The 12,879-nt window shown below is 42.5% G+C and overlaps 1 protein-coding gene across 7 annotated transcripts in view; it reads right to left on the reverse strand.

Moving 5' to 3' along the window:
- ELMO1 (engulfment and cell motility 1) overlaps positions 1 to 12,879 on the reverse strand; it is a 531,552-nt gene that overhangs the window by 243,885 nt on the left and 274,788 nt on the right. The window lies entirely within an intron of this gene.

Genomic DNA, 12,879 nt, shown 5'->3' on the forward strand with positions numbered 1-12,879 from the left:
AACTTCTAAGTTCTCGACCTCTCCAGAGTAATAGTGCCATTGATGGACTACCCAGAGAGCACTGTGCTAGCTGGCCCACTAATCCCCTTTTACTGTGTGTTTGTTCTATCAGGCCTCCTAAAAAAAATCCTAATGGAGGTGTAGGAGGCAAACGCCAGCACCCTAGGTTCTAAGGGCCCCGATGCAGAAGAGCATATGACAAACTAGCTAAACTGAAGTTAGTTGGCAGCGCTGTTCCATCTGTGACTAAAATGATTTGAGTATGTTTAATACACACACACACACACACACACACACACATACACACACACACATACACACATACACACACACACATACACACACACACACATACACACACATACACACACACACACAAACAGGGCTGGAGAGATGGCTCAGCATTTAAGAGCACTGACTTTTCTTCCAGAGGACCTGGGTTCAATTCTCAGCATCCACATGGCAACTCACAACTGTCTGTAACTCTAAGATCTGTCATCCACAGACATACATGCAGGCAAAACCTCAGTGCACATAAAATAAAAATAAATTATAAAAAATGTGAAAATACCGCCCATGATATATGATTTCATTCTAAATTTTTGGAGTCTTGAGCTATATCAATGGAGGACAAAAATCTGATAAAAATTAAGGTCAATTAAAAAAAATTACCTGGCAATGTCACACACTCCTAGGTATTTTAAGACTATTTCATAGTTCCTGAGTTAGGGGAGCTATTTTTAACTAATATAATGGGGGAACATTACCACCTCTATTTTATAGCACCAATACAAAATGATTTCTGCTTTGGCAGGCAGGTTTCGGATACTAGCTGGGCCAGTATTACGTGGTCACATGAATACAATACAAAAATGGAAGTCAGCAGTGAGTCACCCGAGGGTGAGTGGCAGCATAACTGGGGCAAGGCCATCTTGCATCACACCAATAGTGCTCTCTCTTTGGTTCCCATGCCAAGTAAGGCACAAGCCAGAAGGGCAGCTGCAGCCAGGGAGGGTAGACCTCCAGATAGACACCCATTTCATGGCTTCCCTCTTGGGGGTAAATCCTGCCAGGAGGCGTGACACCAGAACTTCACGGGAGGGCCCTGCCACTGATTTGGTTCAGGCACTCATTTGTAAAAAAGTGTTAATGTCACTGCTCTGAGCTGCAGTAATGACGCTGGCAGCTGAGATCCTCTGCACCCACATTGGGCTTCCAGGTTCTTGAGGGCCACCAGGAAATAAAATGGGCGATAAATACTGAGAAGGGGTGGGGGGAGCGCTAGACCTGAAGAAAAACAAAGGAGGAACAGACAGAAAACAAAGTGATGGGACTTCTATGAGATTCTCTAAAAGAGAAGAGGTGGGAGTAGAGCACATGTCTAACCACGGGACAGATGCACAAGACAGAAAGCCAGAAGAAGGCTCACAGGGCCCAGGCAAAGCATATTCAAGGTCAGAAAGGATGTGAGAGAGTGAATTGTGCCTCTCCATTCATATCAAAGGCCCTAATACGAGTCTCAGCACATGATTACATTTGGAGCAATGGCCAGTAAACAAGCAATTGAGGGATGAGGGCATCAGGGTGGGATGCTAATCCTGGCATTCTTATGGGAACTGACACTGGGATGTACCTTTCCCGGGGGATGACTATGTAGGGAGGCAGCAAGAGGGCAGCCATCTATATGACACTGACAGAAAAAGACCTCAAGAGAATGTGACCCTGTTGACACCTTGATCCTACACTTCTGCCCTTCAGAGCTGTGTGGAAACACATTTCTGTCCTTTAAGCCACCCAGCCTGTGATTATTTAGCTATGTGACCTCCAACTGACTAGTACAAAGTATCAGTGGCTGGAGTTGCATGGGACAGACGTAGAGGACACACAGCCACAGAATGCTGCTCTGCAGCAATTTTCTCTGAATCCAAACAGTTCACTCTTAGAGGAGGAGGGAAAACCCAGGAAGTAATAAAAACTCACGAATCTGGAAAAGTTGAAATTGACAAGAATCTTAACAGCCATAATAGCAGAAGTGAACAATTGCTGAGCAAGGGGACTGACTTGTCTAGATGCCCACATCTAGATGACCTGTCTACATAACTTGTCTAGATGCCTACATCTAGATGACCTGTCTAAATGGCCTGTCTACATGACTTGTCCAGATACCTACAGCTAGTTGACCTGTCTAGATACCTACATCTAGATGACCTGTCTACATAACTTGTCTAGATGCCTACATCTAGATGACCTGTCTAGATAACTTGTCTAGATGCTTACATCTAGATGACCTGTATAAATGACCTAACTAGATACCTACATTTAGTTGACCTGTCTAGATGACTCGTCTAAATGCCCTGTCCAGATGACCTGTCTAGATACCTACATCTAGTTGACCTGTCTAGATTACCTGTCAAGATGACCTGTCTAGATGCCTACCTCTAGATGACCTGTCTAGATGACCTGTCTATATGATCTGTCTAGATGCCGTAATTTAGATGACCTGTCTAGATGCAGAAAGCTGCAGGATTGCAGCTTCCATGAGTCAGGACCCATGTTGGGATGAGCTGTTCAGTGATGCAGTTGCCTTTGAGCCATCTGTGCTTCTGTAAATAACCTTTCATCCCTATTCCTGTAAGTAATGCCAAGCTCATTGGTTTGCCACATTGGACTTTAGCACAATCTCTTCTGTTGTCAGTTACCCATCTTGGGTGAGTAGACATTTGTGTTGTTCCCTAGGAAAAGCACACATCAGATGTAGATGAGCTACACTTGACGTTCTAGACTGTATTCTACATTAGATGGGAACCATTGAGGATTGTGATCGTGATAGAAGCATGCTTTGGCCAGGCTGCTAAGGACATCACTGAATCTTAGCAGTGTGATTAACATGTTGAGAGCAGACAAGGGTATGAAAGCTGGACAGAGTCAAAGCTGACTAGTGAGTTGTTAAGGGATGGTAAGAGAGAGAAAGAGATTGTGTGGTGCATTATTTCAGTAATGGGCGGGAAGTGGGGAGGTGTGTGTGTAAAAGTAGGCTGTGATCATCGTTGGAGGGTAAGGCTAACAGGCCTTGCCCTGGTAGATGGTCAAGGAGTTCTTAGTGCTTTGAGTGACCTTGAGACAGACATCCAACTCACTGGGAAGGTATAGTAAAGCAAGCCATATTCACTCCCATGAAATAAATCTCAAAGAGGGTTAGCTAAGCCAGAATCCTGCAGGAGGAACAACACCTTCTAAAACTTCACCTTAAGAAAAAAAGAAGAAAAATTAAAACCCAAGGAAAGAAAAAGAAAGGAATAAAAGGGGGAGTAGAAAGCTATGAAATTAAAAACAAACACAATAGAGAAGACCAAGGAAATCAAAAGTTGATTCAGAGAACAATTATAACATACCAACTAGGCTTAGGAAAAGGGAGACAAAACTAATTACAGTTTCACTTAGAAAGTGAAAGGGACACCATGCTGTAGAAACCATGGACCTGATAACAGAATCTCAGACAACTCTGTGCTCACGTACTTGACAATTTAGAGGAAAGAACTAATTCCCTGAGTGACACAAGGAACCAAAGCAAATCGTTTAAGTACTTCCGGATCTACTAAAGGAACTGGATCAATGATTAATAGCCTCCCTAACCAGAAGGCATCAGGCATAGATGGTTTCATTGGTAAAGTTTATCAAACAGCTAAGGAACGACACCAACTAATACCCTACAGTTTATTCTAGAGGTCAGAAGCAAAGCACTCCTTCCTAAACTCTGCCGAGGCTAGATCACCCTAACACCAAAACCAAAGGCGTAACAAAGAATGGGGACTTCAGACCGATGAGTCTTTTAACATGATGCAATATTCTCCATAACATTTATCACAGAGAACTGGGAACTCAGGGTTTACACAGACAGCTGCAGGCGCATGTTCATAGTGGGTTTACTCATAACAGTCCAAGCCACAAATGAATCATGTTTGTCAATGAGCAAGCAGTAAAACAAACTGTCATATGAATCCATTGAATATTACTTAGGAAAAACACAAGGAAACTTCCTTGTCACAGGTAACCTAAACTCCTTAGAGAATTGTGCCCAGTGTGGGAATCTAGTCCCCAAACACTAAATGCACATGGCTCCATCTACATGACGTTTTTTAACATCACAAAATCACAGACAAGGGGGGAACATGTTGCTGATTGCTACAGTCAAGGCCAGGATGGCAGTGGGGAAGAGGTGAGCAGCTGTAACAACACAACATGGGGAGGAAAAGCACACTACACCTGGCTTCAGTGGAGATGTCAACTGTACGCAAAATGAATATTATGCAACGTGTAGTATAATGGCATTCTATAACTAAGGGAGCGACAAAAATATTAAGTAAAATCTAACTGTGACTCAAAAGAATTAGACATCACAATAAATTGAAACTCAAGTGGTATATCCCATATTATTAACAAGTTCAAGATATACTAATACCAATAAATAATAAAAAAGAGAACAATGCACAATACTAATCCATGGCAACACTCTCATGGAATTAAAAACAGAAGGAAAATTTGTCAATCTGGTAAAGAACATCTGTAACAAAACAACATTATCTAACATCCTACTTAGAGGTAAGACACCTTTGTCCTTTGAAATTAGATGCAATGGTGTTTCTTACCACTCCTATTTAGTCTTTACTGGTAGCCCTAGAGAATAAAAAGAGGTGATAAAAAGAAAAGCTGCTACAGATTAGGAAGGAACAAACAACCCTGCTGCATTTGTTCACAGCTGACATGATTTCCCACAGCAAACCTCCCTGTAACTGCTAAGCAATTCCGGCAAGGCAACGGGATGGTAAATTCTTCTCTAGGCCTAAAAATGCCCTCAAATACAAAGGCCATCAATGAGGAAAAAAAAAGTCACGAAGGCCTGTAACCCTTCTATCTCTATATAAAGCCTTTCCCACTCCAAGGACTAGGCAAGAGTGGGTTGCTACTTTGTGAGCCCCCACACTGCAACTATAGCGCCATTTAATCAAATCACCAAGTAAGAATGTAAAACAGGCCAGGCAGACTCATCGTGGAGGATGGGTCTGCAGAAATAAGAAGAACTAAGCTGAACTTGAGACAGAAAGACTAGAGAGGCCCCTGAAAATCAGTAGAGAGATAGTGCCAACAGGGTCATGAGGGTGGCAGCCACACACAAGGCAAGCACGGAGTTAGTTTATCATAGGGTAAGACGCTTATTTCAAATAACACCCCAATAATTTTAGCATCCACTGCTTCCATTTGTTGCTGCAGGCTTAACCCAGGGCTTCCCACATGGGAAACGAGTGTAAGCTTCACGTCAGTCCTTCCTCTTGCTTTAAAGTTAACAGGAAGATCGCATAAAACAGTGCAAAATGCTTAACCTGTAACGCAGCTTGGTCTGGAACCGAGAAAGACTAAATCAGGAAAGGACCCACGTTGAGACAGAACTCTTGAGATTTCAGACACTGAGAGGAGTGTGCAGGAAGGCAGGTGGAACAGCAGGTGGCAGGGCTTGGGAGGCAGCACATACCCATTGCACCCCACAGAATATTCTTGTGTGTCTGCCCTCCCTCCCCGAAGGACCCATCCATCCTGTGAAATAAGCCAGACCCATGTTTAACAATGATCTCATCCTAAGGGCTGAAGCATTCCATTCAAATCGTTGGCTTTGGAAGTCAAAATCCGTGCTTTCCAGCCCAATTAGTAAATCTAATCACATGCATTCACACTCTCAAGGGGTCCCGAGTGTTTGGCAGTAACAGCTTGCATCCTCACAATCAACAAAATTAATGCTGCTATTTTTAAAGCATGAAAAAAAAATCAACTATACATAAAATCAGGCCTCCGAGCCATGGCCCTTGGTCAGAGAAAGAATGAAAATAAGAGGAGGAAGAAGCAGGAATAAAGTATTTACACGAATTATTAGACAAAGAATCATTTTTTAAAACAGTTCCTGCAAGGCTGTGCTGTGGGGTCCTTGCTATTCTAAGCTGAATCTTCGCTCCACATCACCTAGAAGGAAAATGTCACTCAAATAAAAAAGGTTCCTTTACACGAAACCGCATGTTTAACTGGCAACATATAATTTAATTTTTAAAAAAAAATTAGGAGCAATTGCTGCTGAAGCTGCTTCAGGGACAAGGGGAGGGGAAGATCTGTCAGTGCTATGGGAACAGAAAAAAAAAATGATGTTCCAGCAAGCTGTATTCCAATCATTTGCTTCATAGTTAAGTTTAATTACACATTACACACTGTCCTGTAATTATGCTGCTTGGAAAACTGCCAATTTCCCCCTTTGAAATGTGAAAAGTTCCTTAATTTACTTTGAAGAGTCAGCATCCCCCCACCCCCACCCCCCTGCAGCACCCGCCTTAGAGCACCCGCACTGCTGGCTCCAGCTTCCTTCCAGGGTGGACTGACTGGTGGACAGTCTGTATGGGCTTCTGTTTCTTGCAGCCACCAGGGGGCTGATGATGCTCCCAGCTCCCCGAACACAAGCAAGACATTCTCCACTGACTGGATGGTGTGCTTTCCTTCCTTTTAAATTTACCACGGGAGAACCTGGGAGGCATAACCCTCCCCAACCCTTCGCCCAGGAGCCTGGAGTTCCGTCCTTTATTTTTCAGAACGGAAATAAACACCCAGGACAGGCTGAAGCGCTGGTCTCTGGGAGCTGACAAGGACGGGAAAGACAGGCAACATGAGGAGACTGAGAATCCATTCAGCCCGACCTGAGTCGTGGCAAAGGGCACACCCAGGTACCGCCATATGAAGCCCTCACAGCTGTCAGCTGGGGCTGGCCATCAATATAGACAACAACCAAAAGTACTGAGCAGACGCAGAAGGCAGAAAGAAGCTGAACAGAGTCAAGTGAGGAGTCCAGGTGACTAGCTAACAAAACGAGTCTAAGTCGCTTCCAGGCAAATCAAATCCCCTTTCCTCAGAAAATGCTGGATTTAGTGGAGCAAAGAATGTCAGTAGGCCAGCTATTAAAAACAGGGAATTTCCGAAATTTGTGGACAAATGGATTGAACTAGAAATTATCATAAGGAGTGAGTTCACACAGAAGCAAAAAGAGTCAAATGGCATATACTCACTTATATCGAGACTCTAGTCCAAGGGGTACATCCCCATGAAAAACTGTACCTACCAGGAAAGTGTGTCAGAGGGGAGGACACCCTACTGAGACTTTAGGCGTGAGAAGCCTGGGAGAATGAGGAAATAGAAGGATCCAGAGGGTCCTGGAAAACTACAGGCGGGTCTGGGCCCTGGGGTCCTCCACAAACTATGGCAAGGAAAATATAGGCAGTAAACCTCGAACCCCTACCAGACTAGCCGATGGACAGGACATTCTCCACTACTGAATGGAGAAGGAGATCTGACTTTCACACAAACTCTGGTGCCCCATATTTGACCATGTCCCTTGGATGGAGACGCCTGGTGGCACTCAGAGGAAGAATAATAGGCCACCAAGGAGAGACTTGATACCTATGAACATATACAGGGGGAGGAGGTCCCCCTCAGTCACAGTCATAGGGGAGGGGAGTAGGGGGAAAGCGGGAGGAAGGGAGGAATGGGAGGATACAAGGGATGGGCTAACAACTGAGATGTAATATGAATAAATTAATAAAAAAAAAAAAGAATGTCAGTAGGGTCATCTGAACTATGGCTGAAACCTCCTCATAATTCTTCTAGCCACCCCAGAAAAACAAAACCAGGTTTTCCAGATGCAACTGATGTGGCCACTCTGAAAATCAGTATGGGAATACTCAGAAAATGAAAAATAAATCTATCATATGACCCAGCTATACCACCCCGTGGTGTGTGCCCAAAGGACTCAATTTCATACTCCATGGATGCCCACTTGGCCATGTTCTTGCTGCCTATACACAATAGCCAGGAAAGGAAAACAGTCCAGCTGTCCTTTAACAGTGAAAGGGCAAGGGAAATGTGGTACATATACACATCAGAATGCCACTGAGCTGAAAAGACAGGCAAAGAGCACACACTCAGATGACTCCTCCCGGCTTTGACCAGGAAGCCTCTTTCCTGCAGTCTAGCTTGGCAAGAGGGAAAACATGTAAGAGTTCTATCCAATATCTGTGAGCCACAACAATGACAGCGTGGTAAGATAAAGGTGCAAGAGGGGGCATGCTCAAGTCAGTGGTGAGCACCAGCTGTATTTCAGGCTCATGAGATAGAAGGTAAATCATGGTTGGTAATGGAAATCTCGCCAGATTCGCAGGGCTGCTGAGGCCATGAGCCTCAGAAAAGAATCCATCACTGCTGGTTTGCTAGACCAGCACAAGCCTAACTCCATTCTAAATCTTACCCTTCCGCTCAGAGACAACTGTAGCTACAGCCCCGCATCCACCCTACAGCACACGAGAAGCACCACACTAAACCTCGACTGGATGCAATGCAGACATCTGTGGCTCATGGGGTTCCTGGCCCCAGGAAAGAGTCTATGTCATAGTTCCTGCATCTGTAGCTCAGGGAACATTCTGGAAGGGAAGGTAGGAAGACTTTTAAGAGTTAGAATATCGGGATACCTGCTGTGAAACAGTCTCCTTCTCTAGGGGTGAGGCCCCTTTCCATGTTGACATGGACATGTTCCCTCTCTAGGGGTGAGGCCCCTTTCCATGTTAGTCTACCTGTTGACATGGACATGTTCTGGTCTTGCTTATACAGTCATCTCTATGAGACACTGTTCCATGAGCTAGGTTATATGTTATATATGCATATACGTATATACATATATACGGATGTATAACAATAGTCCAAGAAGAGAGGCTATCAACTTGAGAGTAGGGGGCTATGGGAGGGGCTGGAAAGGGGAAGTAAAGTTATATTTTAATACAAATATATTAAAAATCATAAATATTTAAAGCTCATAGCTGATACATCTCTAGCTCTGTGACCTCGGGCAGGGACCTTACCCTCTCTGAGTGTCAGTTTCCTCAAGCATAAATACTGAATGTACCAACTGCAGAAAAGTGTTGTGAGCAATTAATGAAAGCCTTGCAGGCACCTCCATCAAGCTCAGGTACTCAGTTCTCGTTGTAATAACTGTGCCGGTGCTCTCTGACAGTGCACAGAGGAAACCTGACATGAGCCTCCTCTGTTAAATTGAGGGGAACTTTTACTAACATAGCAGAGCCACCTGCATGTGGAGGACAAGGTAAGGAGTCACCTGATCTTCCTGTCCCGAGGAGCAGATCGCAATGTACTTTAAGGCTTCAGATTGACACTTGTCATAGTAAGGCATCCAGCAGTGCTCCCTAAGCTTTCTTTTGTAACAGCCCCAGATCAGCATCTAACCAGTCTCTCCCTTCATTCTCTATTTTGTTTCTTCCTCCCTCCCTCCCTCCCCTCTTTGCTTACTTCCTTTATGCTTTTGAGACACTGTCACATAGCTGAGACCACTCTTATACAACCTACTGCTTCTACCTCCCAAGGGCTAAGGGAGCAGGGATTTGCCACCATTCCTGGCTCAGCCAACCAGGTGTAAGAAGAACTACAGAACAAGCAGGTAACCTGTATTGCTAATCCCATTACATGGGAATAACTGTGAGACTGGCTGAGGCATGAATGTGTATGCTTAGCCACTGTTTCTTGTTAGTTACAGGATGCCTATGACACATTATTACATGCCATTCTTTGTACTGCATGAACGAAGATTTACAGATGTCTTTCTTCTGCTCATACAAAGAGCAGAGAACCAGCCTTGATTGTTCTGAGCATCCTGTACACCTTATCCATTTACAATTTTAGGACTGTATAATGCTTATGAAAAATTATGTCTTCAGAACAAGAGAACCAGACACTGATGCTGGATCAGACCTCACAAGATTCATCCTGCAGCATGCTGAGATACTGACATCACACATCCTTCATGTTGCAGCCACAAGTGCTTCAGCTGCTGTTCCTCATCAGAAAAGAACAGCTCCCAGGACAGCTTCCAAGGAAGCTCCTGATTCCAATTGGTCCAGCATTTCAGACTATCCCACATAGGACTTCTATTAAGCCTGGAATTTTTCAACATTTAGAGATTGGACTGCAAATGGTATCCCTAGCTTGTTTAACCATTTTGCACATTTTACTTGGGCCCCTACAAAGGTATTATTTGTCCCAAATCAGCTCGAAAAAGCCCATTTCCCTTAAGGGGGGTTCAGTAAGGTTTTGGTTGTTTTCTTGGGCTATGGATGTCTATTTTCATTGGAAGTTTGTTATGTTATTATTGGTTTTATTCAGAGAGAAAATGAGATTGGATTCAAGGATTTCTCTCTTTTCCTTTATCTTTCTTTCTTAGGTATGGAGGTAGGGGTTTAAAAGAAAGAAGGGGGAATATATGAAACCTGATAGGCTGTCACCATACGGTGGAGGAGGAGGTCCCCTTCTGTCACAGGCTAAACAAGAGGGACAGGGTGAAAGAGGGAGGAAGGGGGTACAGAATGGGAAGATACAAGTGAGGGGATAACAATTAAGATGTAACCTGAATAAATTATTTAAATAAAAAAACCCAAAAAATATATAAGGATGAAGGGACAAAATGTAGATTATTGTATCTACTCAACTTAAGGCCTTAATTGTTAGTCACAAAAAGAGTGATATTTAATTCATTGGAATAGAATTTTGTATATTGATGCAAAATAAGTTTAATTTTGATACATTGGTATATAATTCAAACTTAAGATTTTTCATCACACACATTATATACTTCTACCATAATATGAGGCATTGTACCCATTATAACTCAATTGTGATGCAGAGTTTACTTCCAATCCTTTGAAAATTCTATTGTAGGCTGTTTAGGACAATTAGTAATGCAAGTTAATTTTTAGTTGATCAACTAATGATCATGTCAAGTACTACTCTAATTTTATCACAAGTTTAGTGGACATGATTCGATAGATAGATAAGGTAAATAGTTAGATAAGGTCTTCAAAAGCCTCAGAGACCTACAGAATATGGCATTTTAAGATGTTTTTATTGTCTTGAGGATTCTTTCACAATGACACAGGTTAACTCCTGGCAACACCCAGCCTGTCTCAAAGAAGATGATGAGCATCGAAGAACCTCCTTATGGAGATGGCTTCAGATGTGGCAAACCAGCCACTGGGCAAAACTGTCCTTATTTTCTGCCACAGACAGAATTCTGACTGAAATGGGCAAGTTTGGAAGCAGATGGAGTTGGTGGCCAAATTCTGCCAAGACAGGGTAAGCAAGTCCTCAATGGTCCGTGCTTCACAGATATGTCTGTCAGTTATATTGGGCCAGAAGGCTGAAGATGATGCTCCCACACGTTAGAGAGAGAATTTTGAGTGACTTTTCAAGCAGCAAACTGTCTCTGTCATTTTTTTCATTTTGGAAGCTGCTAACCTACACTTCTTGCTTACTCAAGTAATTAATTTCACTTCTTCTCAAATCTCTGATGGGGTTGAAGACAGATAGTTTAGTTGACAATTAAGCTTAGTTGTTTAGGAGTTAAGATGTTTTTAGGTTGATAGAGATTGATTACATTCAGAATTTTAGATTCAACAAAATAGGAAAGATGTTTTCTTCAAGGTTGCCAAATACAAATAAGCAAAACACTCTGAATGTAACATTTATATAATTCCTGGGATTTTTTTGTGTGTGTGGTTCTTCCTGCTGTATGTAGTTTATTGTACACATGTGTAATAAGATAAATGTATAGGTAAAGAGGGGCTTTTATTAGACTAAAAAGGGGGAATTGTAGAGGAATGCCTTGACTGGACGTAGCACTTGTCAATAAAGTGCTGTTTGAACAATCAGCTGGGTAGAAGGACAGGAAGCGGAAGGCAAATCTTCCAAATGGAGGTTGGAAGATCCAACAACTGGACAGTTGACAGTTGGGGAAGAAGCCACCCCAGGCGTCATCAGATGGTCATGTTATTGGTATATATGTAGGTTTTGAGGCCATAGGATTAACGAAGTTTAGATTCTTCCCAGTGTAGTGGCTGCAGCTTTGAAATACACTACAATCTCACGGTGTTGGTTATTAGCACCCTGGGCCATACTTAAAAGTTAATTGCAACAGTTTGGTAGGTATAGAGGAAAACCCCATTTAGAGATTTTTAAATAATATGAATATACTTTACATTTTTCATCTCTGGGAAAAAATGACTCTAATGAAAAGGACCTTAAGAAACCCATTCTTACTTAACCTTTCCCACAATCTCTTACTTGACACACTATCGATGGTTTTTGTTCTGATTTGAAAAAACAGTGTGTGTATGTGTGTGTGTGTGTGTACAATATGTGTACCCTTGTCTAAAATTGTGTAAAAATATTGTAATTAATCTTATTTTTAGAAAGCATTTCTATATTCCTCTCATCGGGAAATTCTTCTACTACAGTCACCTAGTACCCCAGGATATTACAGAGGATAAAATGCTAGTCATAAATTAGGAGAGATGATGAAGCAAGAATTGTACAAGAATTACAGGGTACCTCACCAAATTGTATACATTAATTATGCAAATTGTTTATGTATACCGATTACACCACAATTAAAAAAAGGATTGTAAGTTAGATAAAGAACAACCCGTTGCCAGGATTAAGTTTGTATTTTGTTCCTGGAAGCCTCGGATTTTAAAAATTCTGTTGAGTAACAGCTTTGTGGGTAAGAGTCTATAAATCACTGAGGTAGCAGGTTCATTAGGAAAACCTATATTTACGATAGAGCCTTACAGGAACTGAAGCTAAACAAAGAGTCAGGTGTTCACTATTCCACACTGACCAACCACTACCAGGTTTCTGTAGGAAGCCAATCCATTGATAAGGTCACAGGAGGAAGGAAATCCCAAGTGATTCCGATGTAAGTAAACAATATAAACTTCATAAAATTGTGGGAAACTT

This window comes from Acomys minous (assembly GCF_964271855.1).
Source record: "Acomys minous genome assembly, chromosome: 9".
Taxonomy (NCBI): domain Eukaryota; kingdom Metazoa; phylum Chordata; class Mammalia; order Rodentia; family Muridae; genus Acomys; species Acomys minous.